Source organism: Sorex fumeus, unplaced genomic scaffold (assembly GCF_029834395.1).
Source record: "Sorex fumeus unplaced genomic scaffold, SorFum_2.1 ptg000058l, whole genome shotgun sequence".
NCBI classification, from domain to species: domain Eukaryota; kingdom Metazoa; phylum Chordata; class Mammalia; order Eulipotyphla; family Soricidae; genus Sorex; species Sorex fumeus.
This window is the reverse complement of record NW_026606115.1, coordinates 8,753,528-8,767,568: the sequence shown is the minus strand read 5'-3', so window position 1 is coordinate 8,767,568 and position 14,041 is coordinate 8,753,528. Positions and strand designations below refer to the sequence as shown.

General features: G+C 42.2%; 1 pseudogene; it reads left to right on the top strand.

Annotated features, from left to right (window-relative positions):
• The first annotated feature begins 4,396 nt into the window (after positions 1-4,396).
• The window catches only part of LOC130034117 (glyceraldehyde-3-phosphate dehydrogenase-like), a 55,473-nt pseudogene continuing 45,828 nt past the window's right edge, over positions 4,397-14,041 (top strand).

Below are 14,041 nucleotides of genomic sequence, written 5' to 3'. Positions count from 1 at the left end.
ATGTAGTTGCAAATTGCATGATTTAATATTTTTTAAAAGCTGAACAATATTCTTTTGTGTATATACAAATTCTTTAAATTAATTAAAGAGCCATGAGTTACAAAGTTATTGATAGTTGATTTTTAGACATGCAACTTCCTAGCCCCAATACTACCACGAGTGTTAACTTCTCTCCACCAGCTTTCCCAAGTTCCCAACAGCTGCCCCATCCTGCTGCCTCGATAGGCACATTGTATTTTTTATTGAATCACAGTGAGATTCAATCACAAAGCTTTCATGTTTGAGCTTCAGTCATACTATGATAAAACACCCATCCCTCCACCAGTGCACATTTTCCACCACCAATGTCCCCAGTATCTCCCTCCCCCCCATCCTAGTACTCACCCTGCCTCTATGGCAGACAATTTCCCCAATACACTCTCTACTTTTGAGTTTGCTCGAATTTTCCCTCCTTCATTCAAGCCTTCCTATCAGGAGCAGATGCTAGATAATTTATCTTCTATTGCTCACTTTGAATATGATGAGATGTTGTGCAGCCCATAAAGCGGCCGTGCGCTTCTGGAATTCTAAGATTGTAAAGGGTTGGGGTCCAGAGAATCTCTCTAGGGCGATAATCCATTTTGGGATTCAATTGAGAATCCCTGGACCAGGGCCATTGGTGTGCTGAGATGGTATCTGGAGGCATATCGTGGGCGTGATAGCCAGGATGAAGAGTGGGTGAGGAGCTGGAGAGGGATAGCCTAACTCCTCTGACACTGCTGTGTGGCATGAAGTCTTAGTCCTGGAACCCAAATACCTGGGACAAACACATTATAAAGTTGGGTTCTTGTTTGAATTTCATGTTTTCTGTGTTGTTGAGTAAGTGGTTTGGATATAAAATTATACCACTCTCCCCCAGATTACAATATACCCAAGACCACTGAACTCCACTCCCCAGTTACTTCCCTTTGTCATTTTCTTTCTCCCTTTGTTTTCTTCCCTAATTGTCCATCTTCTCCCTGTATTCTGGAGTCCCATGTGATCTTGGCACCACCCTCTTTACTCATTGTATTCCTTTGTTCAGTTATTGTATACATCACAGATAAGTGAGGTCATATTGTGTTTGTCCTTTTTCTTTTTACTTAGTGCAACATTGTGTCTTCCAGTTCCATTGAGGTTGTATCGAATCCCATGATTTAATAGTTCTTTGCAAATGCATAGTATTCTGTTGTATAAACACAAATTCATAAACCACTTATCTACTCTTTTTTTTCCCTTTATTTTATTTTATTTTTTTTAAAGTTGTAGATTTACAATTTTTTGTGCTTTGGTTTCAATTATACAATGATCAGATACCCATCCCTCCACCAGTGCCCATTTTCCACCACCATGGATAATATCCCTCCCACCCCCATCCCCCCATCCCCCCGTCTCTGTGGCAGGGCAATCCCCTGTGTTCTCTCTCTCCTTTTGGGTGTTTTGGTCTGCAAAAGAGGCATTGAGTGACAAACATGTTCAGTCCATAGTCTACTTTCGACATGCATCTCCCCTCCTGGGAGGATCCTCCAAACATCCTTTATTTGGTGCTCTTATCTACTCTTAAAAGCTTAGCTTGTTTCCAGAACCTGGCCTTTGTGAATAGAGCTGCAATAAACATAGGAAGACAATTGTCTGCTTAAAATAAAATTTTAGGGTCTTTGGAGACGATGTCAAAAAATAGAATTGTTGGGTTGTTTGCGAACTCAGAATTAAGGGGAGAGCATAGAGCCATGCTTGGCTATGTTCTGAGCACAATCCTGGTAGTTCTTGAGTGAACATATGCAGTGCTGGGGGTGGATCCAGGGCCAAACGTATGCAAGCAAGTGACCTCATCTCTACATATATTTTGAGTTGAAATTCTTAATTTTTTCTTTTCATTCTTTTTTTCCCCAGTTTTCAGTTTTTTAATTTCTATGAGAACTGGAATGGGAAGGAATGGGAGTGAAGATAGAAGGTTGGCAATTACACCACCTCCGCTTTGCTAATGACATCGTTCTTCTAATGCCAAACATTACCCAAGCGGCACAAATGCTGGCCGACTTCGATCATGAGTGTGGAAATGTCGGATTACAGCTGAATCTCACGAAGACAATGTTTATGAGAAACAGTCTCGTTCCTGACCTTCCATTCGTTCTCAATGGAATGACCATCTCTGAATGCAACAGTTATGTGTACTTAGGTCGAGAAGTCAACATGATGAATGATCTGGCACCTGAGTTGCGCAGGAAGAAGAGAGCGGCTTGGAACGCCTTCAACAGCGTCGAAGAAATAGCTAAGAGGACAAAGAACCTTCAGCTCTGGGCACATCTCTTTGATTCCACTGTTCTTCCTGCATTAACATACGCCTCAGAGACCTGGGCCCTATGCAAACACGATGAGAATGCTATTCAGGTCTCTCAAAGAGGAATCAAAAGAGCTATGCTTGGAGTATCATGCTTCACTCAAATGAGAGAAAGAATCCAGAGTTCCGACCTCTGTTGACAGTCAAGATTCAGGGACGCTGTCTCGTTTGCCAAGGCATTGAAAATCAGAATGGCTGGACACGTAATGAGATTTGGAGATGACTGCTGGACTAGAGCCATTGCCGACTGGATTCCATGGGACGTCAAAAGACGGCATGGACTCGCACCTACAAGATGGTCAGACTTCTTCGTCAAGACCCTGAACGTTCAGTTAGAGGCTCTTCATGTTCCTAGAACGAACAGACGCCATTAGGCTACACTAGCACGCAACTGGGACGAATGGAGACGTTACTGGCGCCCACTTGAGCAAATTGATGATTAATGGGAAGTCAAATGATCAAGTGATCAATTTCTATGAGAAGCTTTCATACTGTCGAAGCAGTCAACATTCCCAAACCTAGTGAATGATGGTTCCTTTTATACCACATCCTTACCAGTACTGGTAGTTTCCAATCTTTTTGATGTGTTCCAGCCTCAAAGTTATGAAGTGTAAGTTTATTATTGTTTTGATTTGCATTTCTCTGATTATTAGTGATAAAGAGTCTTTTTTGAGTCACCATGAGATACACAGTTGCAAAGCTGTTCATGATCGGGTTTCAGTCATACAATGGTCCAGCACTCATCCCTCTGTCAGTGTCCATTTCCCACCACCATCATCCCGTTTCCCTCCCGTCACACTGCCTCCACCAGCTTGCCTCTATGGCTCTGTGACAAGTACTTTTCTTCTGTCTCTCTAACTCTCTCTTTCTCTATCTCTTTCCTTTTTGGCATTATGGTTTTCAATACAGATATTGAGAGATTATCATGTTTGTTTCTTTACTTACTTTAAGCATGCAGTTCTTATCCAGCGTGATCATTTCCATCTTTGTCATAATGGACCCTTCTCTATCCCAACTGCCATCTGCCCCAGTACTTGAAGAAGTACTTCAACCATGGACTAATCCTCCTTGCCATTATTCCATTTCTATTGTCCTTGGGTATTAGTTTCATACAATATTTTTATATTCCACAAATGAGTGCAATTATTATATATCTGTCCTCCTTCTGACTCATTTCACTCAGCATGATACTCTCCATTCCATCAATTTATAGGAGAATCTCATTACTTCATTTTTCATAACTGCTGCATAGTATTCTGTTGTATAGATGTACCATAGTTTCTTTAACCAGTCATCTCTTCTTGGGCTTATGAGTTGTTTCCAGATTCTGTCAATTTTGAAGAGTTCTACAATAAATATGGGCTGGACACGTAATAAGATTTGGAGATGACGGCTGGACTAGAGCCATTACTGACTGGATTCCACGGGATGTCAAAAGATCATGTGGCCGCCCACCTATGAGATGGTCAGACTTCTTCGTCAAGACCCTGAATGATCAATTTGAGGCTCTTCGTGTTCCTTGCCATTGGGCTACATTAGCACGAACAGGGATGAATGGAGACGTTGCTGGCAACCACTCGAGCAAATCGATGAGTGACGGTATGTCAAGTGACCAAGGATATCAAAAAAACCATGGAATGCACCAGCAATAAAACACAGAAGGCTATGAGAGCAGAACTGAGAAAAATGCAAACAAAATGACAAGGTACCGCGCATCTCCAGACTACAGCAGAAGGTGGAAAGGACCCTCAAAATAAACTAACAGATGACAAGAAAAAATTGGTATGATGTCAAGAGGAGCAACATAAGGATCATTGGCAAGAATAAAACCCTGAAAAAGAAGCAATCTTCAAAACTATCTTCAATCTGAGCCTCTTCCTCTTCCCCCCAATGCTACTCCGCTGGTCTTCTCCCCCACCCAGGTCAGTCTGACCCCCAGCATTCGAATCCGGGAGTTGGCTTCCGCCCTGCAAAACACCAGGCATCCCCTCGGACTGTGCGTGTAAAGCAGACCTGAGCCTCTTCCTCTTTGCCGAAATGCTGCTCCGCCGGTCTACATCCACACACAGCCTTTACCCACCCCACCCCCCAACACCAGGCTCCCGTGGGGGCGCGGCCTCTACAGAGGTGAGAGTGGCTTTGGTAGAAGTGGGTGTGGCTTAATTTTAGGCAGGCGGCTGAAGGTACTTTATTTTTGTGTGTGTGTTTATTTTATTTTATTTTTTAATTTTTATTTGTGAAACACCATGAAGTACAGTTGTAGACTTACAAATTTTTGTGCTTGGGTTTCAGTTATACAATGATCAATTACCCATCCCTCCACCAGTGCCATTCTCCACCCCACAAATCCCAGTATCCCTCCCACCCCCCCATCCCCCCATGCCACTCTGCCTTTGTGGCAGGGCACTCCCTTTTGTTCTCTCTCTCCTTTTGGGTGCTGTGGTTTGCAAAAGAGGCATTGAGTGGCAGTCATGTTCAGTCTATAGTCTACTTTCAGTATGCATCTCCCATCCTGGGCGGATCTTCCCAGCATCTTTTATTTGGTGCTCCCTTCTCTATCTGAGCTGCCTTTACCCCTAGAGGGTGTGTCTGGCCTCCAAGCCATGGAATAAACCTCCTGGTATTTATCACAGCTATTCTTGGCTCTTAGTCTCCTATTTTGTTACTTTATGTTCCCCAGATGAATGCAATCTTTCTATGTCTGTCTCTCTCTTTCTGGCTCCTTTCACTTACCATGCTTAGCATGATACTTTCCATGTAGTATCACTTGTATGTAAATTTCATAACTTCATTTCTTCTAACAGCTTCATAGTACTACATTGTGTAGATGTACCAAAGTTTCTTTAACCAGTCATCTGTTCACAGGCACTCAGGCTTTTAACATCTTCTAGCTATTGTAAACAGTGCTTCAATGAATAAACAAGTGTAGATGTCGCTTCGACTATACTTTATTGGTCTCTCCGGGGCATATTCCCAGGAGTGGTATTGCTGGGTCAAATGAGAGCTCAATTTATAATTTTTGGAGAATCGTCCATACTGTTTTCCAAAAGGGCTTAACCAGACGGCATTCCCACCAGCAGTGAAGGAGGATCCCTTTCTTGCCACATCCGCTCCAACACCAGTTGCTTTTGTTCTTTCGGATGTGGACCAGTCTCTGTGGTGTGAGATGATATCATATTGTTGTTTTGATCTGAATCTCCCTCATGATTAATGATAATGATAATTCCTCATGTGCCTTTTAGCCATTCGGATTTCTTCTTTGAGAAAGTTTCTGTTCATTTGGTCGCCCCATTTTTTGATGGGGTTGGATGTTTTCTTCTTGTGGAGTTCAACCAGTGCTTTGTATATCCTTGATATCAACCCCTTGAAGGATGTGTATTCGGTGAATATCCTTTCCCATTCTGTAGACTGTCTTTGTATTTTAGTCACTGTTTTTTTGAGGTGCAGAAGCTTCTTAGTTTAAGATAGTCGCATTTGTCTATCTCTGTTTTCACCTGCTTGGCCAGTGGTGTGACATCTTTGAAGATACCGTTAGCTTCTATATCATGGAGGGTTTTGCCAACTTTGTCTTCAATGTACCTTATGGATTCCGGTCCAATGTTGAGCTCTTTAATCCATTTTGATCTTACTTTTGTACATGGTGTTAAGCAGAGATCTGAGCCCATTTTCTTGCATGTAGCTGTCCAGTTTTGCCAGAACCTTTTGTTAAAAAAGCTTCCCTTACTCCACTTCACATTTCTTGCTCCTTTAGCAAAGATTAAATGATCATATGTTTGAGGGGAGATGTCAGTATATTCAACCCTGTTCCATTGGTGCAGTTCTCCCTTTGTTCCAGTACCATGCTGTTTTAATTATTACTGCTTTGTAGTAGAGTTTGAAGTTAGGGAGGTTGATTCCTCCCATTTTCTTTTTCCCAAGAATTGCTTTAACTATTCGTGGGGGATTAAAACTGTTCTATATAAATTTCAGGATTGTTTGCTCCATTGCTTTGAAGAATTTCATGGGTATTGTAGTAGGGATCACATTGAATTTGTACACTGCATTGGGTTGTATTGCCATTTTGACAATGTTAAATAAGCCGATCCATGAACAGGGGATATTTTTCCATTTCCTCGCATCCTCTTTCATTTCCTGAAGTAGCGTTTTGTAGTTTTCTTTGTACAGGTCTTTTAATTCCTTAGTTAAGTTGATTCCTAGGTAGTTTATTTTCTGGAGTACAAATGTGAGCGGGATTGTTTTATTCATGCCGTTTTCTTCTCTCTCACTATTTCCATATAGGAAATCCATGGACTTTGGGATATTGATGTTACAGCCTGCAACTTTTCTACACAAGTCTATTGTTTCACAATTTTCTTTTAGAGCTTTCATGGGTCTCTAAGTATAGTATCATATCATCTGCAAATAGTGAGAGCTTGATTTCTTCATTTCCTACTTGGATGTCCTTAATATCTTTTTCTTGCCTATTCGCTATTGCAAGTACTTCCAGTGCTATATTGAACAGTAGTGGAGAGAGTGGGCATCCTTGTCTCATCCATGATCTTAAGGGAAAGGCTCTCAGTTTTTCCCCATTGAGGATAATGCTTGATGTAGGCTTGTGGTAGATGGCTTTAATTATATTAAGGAAAGTCCCCTCTATCCCCATTTTGGATAGGGTTTTCATCATAAACGGGTGCTGGATCTTGTCAAATGCTATCTCTGCATTTGACAATTGATATGATCATATGATTATTATCTTTTATTTTTATATGATGGATTATGTTGATTGATTTCTGAATGTTACACCATTCTTCCATCCCTGGGATGAATCCCATTTGGTCATGGTGTATGATCTTTTGGAAGAGTAGTTGAATTCTATTTTCTGTTGTTCAGAATCTTCGCATCCATGTTCATCAGGGATATTGGCCTATTATTTTCTTTTTTGTGGTGTCTTTGTTTCCTTTTGGTATTAGAGAGGTATGGGCTTCATAGAAACTGTTTGGGAGCGTTTCTGTTTCTTAAATTTCCTGGAAAAGCTTGAGAAGTACTGGGAATAGTTCCTCTTTAAATGTTTGGAAAAATTGGCTAGTAAATCCATCTGAACCAGGGATTTTGTTTTTGGGAAGACTTTTGATTACAGTTTCAATTTTCTTGATGTTAATAGGTCTATTCAGGTACTCTAGATCTTCTTGATTCAGCCTTGGTAGGTTCTAGGAATCAAGGAATTTATCCATTTCTTCTAGGTTCTCTTGTTGAATGGCATACAGACTTCAAAGTAGTCTCTGATGATATTTTGAATTTCTTTGGTTTCTGTTGTAATACCCTCATTCTTCTTTCGGATTCAGTTTTTGGGGTTCTCTCTTTCTGTTTCTTTGTGAGTGTTGCTAGTGGTTTTTTTTTATCTTATTTATTTTCTCGAATAACCAGCTCAGCTCTTGTTTTCATTGATCTTTAGGATTGTTTCTTTGGTTTCCATGCAGTTGATTTATGCTCAAAGTTTTATGATCTTTTTCCTTCTTCCCGATTTGCGCTCCTTCTGTAGATCCTTTTCTAAGATCTTGAGCTGTGAAGTTAAGTTGGTTTTGTGGGCCCTTTCTTCCTTCCTGAGAAATGCTTGCAGAGCTATAATTTTTCCCCTTAACAGCTTTGCTGCATCCCATACGTTCTGGTAGCTCGTGCCTTCATTCTCATTTATTTCCAGGTATCTTTTGATTTCGTCCTTGACTTCCTCCTGACCCACCCGTTGTTCAGTATTGAGTTGTTTAGTTTCCAGTTGTTTGATTTGGTTCTCCGTGTCTGTGTGTGAGTCACTTCTATTCTCAGTACATCGTGGTCTGAAAAGATTGTTGATACTATTTCTATCTTCCTGATTCTGTGGAGGTATGTTGTGTGGCCTAGGACATGGTCTATTTTGGAAAATGTTCCGTGTGCACTGGAGAATAATATATTCTTTCTTTTTGGGGTGTAAAGTCCTGTACAGGTCTATACATACTTTCTCTACTATTTCTTCTTGCAAAACCAATATTTCCTTGCTGAGTTTTGTTCTTGTTGATCTATCCAGAGGTGATAAGGTGATGTTGAAATCTCCAGCTACTATTGTGTTGCTAGCAATGTCCTACTTAAAATCTGTTAGCAGTTGTTTTAAGTATTTAGCTGTTCCCTCGTTAGGTGCATATACATTTAAGAGTGTGATTTCGTCCTGTTATAATCCCTTGATGATGAGAAAATAGCCTTCACTGTCCCTTTCTAATCTTTTTCAACGTGAAATTAATGTTGTCATATACTAGTATGGCCATCCCAGCTTTTTTGAAGGAGCTGTTTTCTTGCAGGATTTTTTTCCATCCTTTCACTTTGAGTCTGTGTTTGCTCTGACTGTTGAGATGAGTTTCTTGTAGGCAGCAGAATTTTGGGTTCTGTCTCTGAATTCATTTTGCCACTCAGTCTCTTGATTCGTGCATTTAAACCATTGACTTGAGAGAGATTATTATTGGGTTTTGTTCCATCTTTCTGTAGGGTTTGGTGGTGTTTATAAGTGTTTTCCTCCTTATCTTAAAGGATCCTCTTTAGTCCTTCTTTTAGATTTGTTTTTGAGTCTATGAAGTTTCTGAGCTGTTGTTTATCTCCAAAGTGGTGTATCATTCCATCGAATTTGAGTGAGAATTTAGCTGGATAAAGTAATCTCGGTGAGGCGTTCATTTCATTGAGTTTTTTCACTCTATCCCACCATTGCCTTCATGCTTGAAGGGGTGCCTCTGATTGGTCTGCTGTGAATCTAAGGGGTACTTCTTTATATATGATTTCCTTCTTTGACCTTGTTGCTTGTAGTATCGTGTCTCTGTCCACAGCATCCATCGTTCTGACTATGATATACCTTGGAGTGTTTTTATTGGGGTCTCTTTTAACTGGCACCCTTCCGGCTCCTTGAATCTGGATGTCTGCGTTCCTTAACTCTGGGAACTTTTCAGCAATGATTTCTTTGACCATGGATTTTTCATTGGGATTGTCTCCCTGTCCTTCTGTTACTCCAATGATTCTAATTTTGTTACTCTTGGTGTCATCCCCTAGGTCTCTGATTCTCCTTAGAGCCATTTTGAGAGATTTTCCCATTGCTTATTGTTCCCTATGGGATTTCTGTTGCTCATCTTCAAGCTCACTGATCCTCTCATCCTACTACTAAGGTTACTTAGTGAGTTTATAATTTCGTCTACCAAATACTTTATTTGTGACACTTCTTTTTGTAGCATTTTTATTTCTGCTCTCATTACTTCCTGTATTTTCTTGATTATCTGTTCTATTGTTTCTTTCATTTCTTCCTTTAGTTTTCTGGATATCTCCTCCATTGATCCTTTGAGTAGATCCTTGAACATCCTTTGCATTTCGTCTCGGAATTCTTTGTAGAAGAGAGCATAATTGTGGATAACCTCGGTTGAGGATTCAGGATTCTTTTCTTTGTCTTCTCCTTGTAGTGGAGATTTGTGCTGTTTCTTCATGTTGTTTTGGTTGTCTAGAGGTAGAACCCTGAAATTAACAAGTACTGTTCCCTTTTATCATGGGAAAGGATTCTGGATAAGGTCGGTCGATGGTAGTCACCCTTCTCCCTTTCTAGACTCCGACCTTCCTCTCAGTCAGGCATTATTCTTTGGATTATAACAGGCATTGAGTGAAGCTTTGGAGGAGGTGCTCTGTAATATTGGGCTTGTATAGCTTATTTCGTACTGGTCTTTTGTTAGAATTGGAGTAGGCGAATGGAATATTGTTGTATTGTAGTAGAGATGGTCAGAAATTTTTGGTCGGTATTAGGTGAAAAAGGCTGAGATGAAAGTCCTGAGTGCTCAGATTGGGAGTGCCCGCTTGCCCTGGAGAAGGCCACGCCCACTTCTGGGAGCCCTCACCCCCTACGTAGTGGCCACGCCCCTGCCGGTCCTGGGGAAACTCCCACCAAAGAACCTGGAATGGATGAGGGAGATGGGGAGTCCCGCAAGTCACTCAGGCCGGCGTCCCCCAAAGTGGCATCTGGTTGTCCGGCGGAGGGGGTCCAGTTCAGAGGGAAGAGGCATGCGGGTCGTGGGAAGGAGGAGCAGTCCCAGCTTCCCCTACCCACCTAGAATACAGGGGTCGATGAGGCAGATGGGGATTCCCGCAGCACTCGGACCAATGTTCCCCAAGTGGCCTCTGGTTGCCCGGTGGAGGGGGTCCGGTTCAGTGGATAGAGGCCCGTGGGGCGCCGGAAAGAGAAGCATTCCCGGCTCCCCCTGCCCAAACAGGTACTTTAATACAACAAGAAATCTAGTGTAACATCACAGTTCCTAAGCCTACACACCAACAAATAAGAAACAACGCAAATCCGCAAAAAGGGGGGGGGACCATGAAAAGAGTCCAGAAGCCTCAGTAGGTGCTACTCACCTAAGAGACCTCTCTGACAAAGAATTAAGGTACGAAGTCATGAAGATGTTCAATTAACTCAATGAAACACTCAGACAGATATCCAGTAAATTGAAAGAGGACATGAAAGAAACAATGGATTGTACAATCGAGAAAATACAGGAAGAAATGAGAGCAGAAATTGGAAAGCTATGCATAGAAATGTGACGATTAAAAGATTCTGTAGATGGGCCTTTTTCCCTCTGGAAAGAGGGATGGCAGCTGCTTGCGAGCTTTGTGGAAAGCCAGGTATGAGCTGGTCGTGATGGGGGCGACTAAAACCTCATGGGAAGGGGGGCGTTCCCAGCTCGTCCTTCACCCCCTACCGAGGTCACAGGTTGCCTCCCACAAGCGGCTCTCTGGAATGGCCATGGCTCCAGAAGCACAAGGACTTAATGCAGAGCCCGGCAGCTTGCAGCAGAAAAGTGAATGGACTATGCCTTAATCCACGCCACCATGCCTGCCCAGAGGGGAAAGGGTGTTGGTTCCTTTTGCCTTTTTCCCTCTGGAAAGAAAGATGGCAGCTTCTTGGGAGCTTTGTGGAAAGCCAGGTATTAGCTGGTCGTGATGGGGCAGCTAAAACCTCATGGAAAGGGGGGTGTTCCCAGCTAGTCGTTCACGCCCTACCAAGGTCACGAGTTGCCCCCCAAGAGCAGCTCTCTGGCACGGCCATGGCTCCAGAGCACAGAAACCAATCTCATAATTATCTTTCTCTCAGCAGAAATACTTACTGGATTAATAAGTAAAATACCAGAAATCCAAAATCGTGCGGCAGCAATAGTGGCCATGCGACATTGTTTAATTCCTGTGACCAGCTGTAGAAAACAAATTATTTCACAATGCCTTCTCAGCATGTCTGATTTGGGGATGTAAACTCTAAATAATAAGGGTGCATCTTTTGTCGAAACTAAATCGAGTCAAAGTAGATAGAGTGTTAACTAGAATTCATCTGCCTCACAGGCATTGGGAGGGTTGGGAGGGGGGGTTATTGGGGTTCTCCATGGTGAAAAATAAGCATTGGTAAAGGGAAATGTGATATTTGCATCACCAAGACTTAAACTTGAAAGCTTTGTAACTTTTCCCACAGTGATTCAATAAATAAATCACAAATCACAAATCATCCTGTTATTCGTCGATTGCCTCGAGCAGGCCCCAGTAACGTCTCTTTCATCCTAGCCCTGAGATTATATTCAAGGCTCTTTAGGAGAATGAGACCCATCATTGTTACTGGTATTTGGCATATTGGGTACGCCACAGGGAGTTTGCCAGACTCTGCTGTGTGGGAAGGGTAAATTTGGTAGCCTGCCAGTTTGTCAAAGTAGGAATGAGATGTCATAATAAGATGTCGTGCGGCCACAAATGCGGCCGCGCGGTTCCGGGAACTGGTTTTTATAGTCTCTGAGTCTTGGCCGCTGATGGGATTACACGGCACCAGGGGGCCAGTTGGTGGGTGTGACCCCCGCCTACTGGAATTTGGAGGATGTGGGTGGAGGATGCTCGACTCCAATCCGAGTAGGCTTGGAGATCTTGGCCCCGGAACCCACGTGGTTTTGTCCCTCTGCCGGTACCTTCAGGTGTGCGGAGAGTGGTCTCAGCATGGTGGTGGCTGGTCCTGGAGGTCTTCGGCTGCCAGGACCCTGGTCAGGGCGGGGAGGAAAGCTCAACCCGCTCCCCTCCAAGGGGCCCCGGCGAGGAATAGCCAGGCACGGGGGTAGGATTTTTAAATAAATTAAAAAAAAAAGATTCCGTAGATGAAATAAAAACTCAGTCTCTGCCCTCAAACGTAGAATGACCACAGCTGAAGACAGAATCAGTGAGGTGGAAGATAAGCTGCATCAAGCCAACAGGCAAAAACAAACAATGGCAAGAAACCTTAAAATACCTCTAGAGGGAATCAGAGCCCTAAGAGACGATTCCAAGAGGAACAACATTAGAAACATAGGAGTACCAGAAGCTCAGGGAAACAATCCCAATGAAAAATCCATGGTCAAACAAATCATTGCTGAAAAATTCCCAGAGCTCCACAATGCAGCCATTCAGATTCAAGAAACCCGTAAGATACGAGCCTAAAGAGACCCTAACGAAAACACTCCAAGACATATCATAATAAGAATGATCGATGCCGCTGATAGAGGCACAATACTGCAAGCAGCAAGGTCAAAGAAGGAAATCACATACAATGGAGCAACCATTAGATTCACAGCAGACCTATCAGAGGAAACCCTCCAAGCCCGAATGTAATGGTGAGATATAGTGAAAAGACTCACTGAAATGAAAGCTTCACCTACTCTATCTGGCTAAACTCTCGCACAAACTCGAAGGAATAGTACATTATTTTCTAGAAAAACAGCAGCTCAGGAACTTCATAGATCAAAACCAAACCTAAAACAAGGGTTAAAGGGGCTAAATAAGACAAGACAAACCCTACAAGCACAACAACCCCTTACAGAAAGATGGAACAAAACCCCATAACAATATCTCTGAATATCTCTGAATGTCAATGGTCTAAATTCACTACGTAAGAGACACAGAGTAGAAAAATGGAATCAGAGACAGAAACAAACATTCTGCTGCCTACAAGAAACTCATCTCAACAGTAAGGGCAAACACAGACTAAAAGTTAAAGGATGAAAAACAATCCTGCAAGAGAACAGCTCCCTCAAAAAAGCTGGATTGGCCATACTAGAATCCGACAACATCGATTTCAGGTTGAAAATGATTAGAAGGGACAGCAAAGGCTATTTTCTATTCATCAAGGGATATGTAAAAGAGGAAGAAATCACACTCTTAAATATATATGCACCTAATGAGGGAACAGCTAAATATTTAAAACAACTGCTAACGAATTTTAAAGAGGACATTGCTAGCAACACAACAGTAACTAGAGACTTCAACATCGCCTTATCATCTCTGAATATATCAACAAGAACAAAACTCAACAAGGAAAGATTGGCTGTGAAAGAAGAAATAGAAGAGAGAGGGCTTCTAGAACTGTATAGGGATTTATACCCCAAAAAGAAAGACTACACATTCTTCTCCAGTGCACATGGAACATTTTCCTAAATAGACCATGTGCTAGGATACAAAACATACCTCAATACAATCAGGAAGATAGAAATAGTATCAACAATCGTTTAAGACCGCAATGCACTGAGAATAGAAGGGAATCACACACAGACACGGAGAACCAAATCAAACACCTGGATATTAAACAAGTTAATGTCGAACAAAGAGTGGATCAGGAAGGAAGTCAAGGACGAAGTCAAAAGATACGTGGAAACAAAT